Here is a 1,799-nt window from a genome sequence, read left to right on the forward strand (position 1 = left end):
AAAAATCAAAAAAGTAGGGCCAGGCACGGTGACTCACACCTGTAATCCCAGCACTTTGGGAGGCCGAGGCAGGTGGATCACCTGAGGTCAGGAGTTCGAGACCAGCCTGGAGAACATGGTGGTGAAACCCTGTCTCTACTAAAAACACAAAATTAGCCAGATATGATGGCGTGTGCCTATAGTCCCAGCTATTTGGGAGGCTGAGGCAAGAGAATCGCTTGAACCTGTGAGGCAGAGGCTGCAGTGAGCCAAGATCGCGCCATTGCACTCCAGCCTGGGCAACAAGAATGAAACTCCGTCTCAAAAAATAAAAATAAAAAAAATTTAAAAATCAAAATATTATCTGGGTGTAGTGGCACATGCCTGTAACTCTCAGCTACTCAGGAGGTTGAAGTGGGAGGATGGCTTGAGTCCTGGAGGTCAAGGCTGCAGTGAGCTGAGATGGTGCCACTGCACTCCAGCCTGGCAAACAGTATCTTGTCTCAAAAAAAAAAAATGGTCGTTAAATAAGAGATAGCATTCATCATTCTCAGCAAACTAACACAGGAACAGAAAACCAAACACCACGTGTTCTCACTCATAAGTGGAAGTTAACAATGAGAACACATGGACGCAGAGAGGGGAACATCACACACCGGAGCCTGTCGGGGGTTGGGGGCAAGGTGAGGGAGAGCACCTAATGTATGTGGGGCTTAAAACCTAGATGATGGGTGGATGGGTGCAGCAAACCACCATGGCACATGTATACCTGTGTAACAAACCTGCATGTTCTGCACATGTATCCCAGAACTTAAAGGAAAATTTTTAAAAATGAGATGGCATTGTATATCTGATTAATCAACTAAAACATTGTTTAAGCAATATCCAACAGTTTGTTATTGATGGTGTAAACTGGTACAGTCTTTTGGGGGAGCAATAGTGTCATCAGTCATTTCTGTCCTTATCTTTTGCCCAGGTAACTTCATTGTTGCAAATTCATCATAAAATAACGTCTTAATCTGTTTGGGCTGTTAGGACAAAATACCATAAACTAGGTAGTTTATTAACAACAGAAATTTATTTTCTCACAGTTCTGGAGGCTGGGAAGTCCATGATAAGGCACAAGCGGATTCAGTGTCGGGTGAGGGCCTGCCTGTGGTGCACAGACAGTGTGCCTTCTAGCTGCGTTCTCATGTGGTTGAAGGAGCCGACTCTCGGGTCATTTCATACCGGCACTAATCCCATTCATGAGAGCTCTCCCTTCAAACTCTGTTCACCCCCAAAGGCCCACCTCCTAATACCATCATCACCTTGAGGGGTTAGATTTCAACATGAATTTGGGGGATCACATTCAGATCATAAGTTATATATAACTTAAAAAGAAGAAAAATGTGGAATTCATGGAGATGTTCAGGGCAGTATGGATTACACTGAAAAACTGTCAACAACCTAAATGCCCAGTAAAAGTGAAACCACCAAGAAAAGTCTGTGTCTTGTTCACGCGCTGGCAGGTAACATAGAGCAGGCACGGAAAGGAAAGGGACTCGAGGAACGCGCTGTACCAACAGGAGGCAGCACCCCTTTGCCCGAGAGGCGCAACGACAGAAACCTAAGGCTACCTGGGCCGGAGCGGGGTGAGGCCGCGGAGAACGCACCCCGCTAGGCACCTGCCGAGACGGAGGCGGGCGTTTCGATCACTGCCCAACAATGCGCTTACTCAGGTAGGATTCCGAAAAAATTCAGTCGCGCGTCCCTTCTGAGGTTTCGCAGCTCGCCAGGCCCGGCCCGGGCTGCTGCGGCTGCGCACTGCAGCCCAGCGG

The sequence above is a fragment of the Colobus angolensis genome, unplaced genomic scaffold, assembly GCF_000951035.1.
Source record: "Colobus angolensis palliatus isolate OR3802 unplaced genomic scaffold, Cang.pa_1.0 Scaffold278, whole genome shotgun sequence".
Classification (NCBI taxonomy): Eukaryota; Metazoa; Chordata; class Mammalia; order Primates; family Cercopithecidae; genus Colobus; species Colobus angolensis.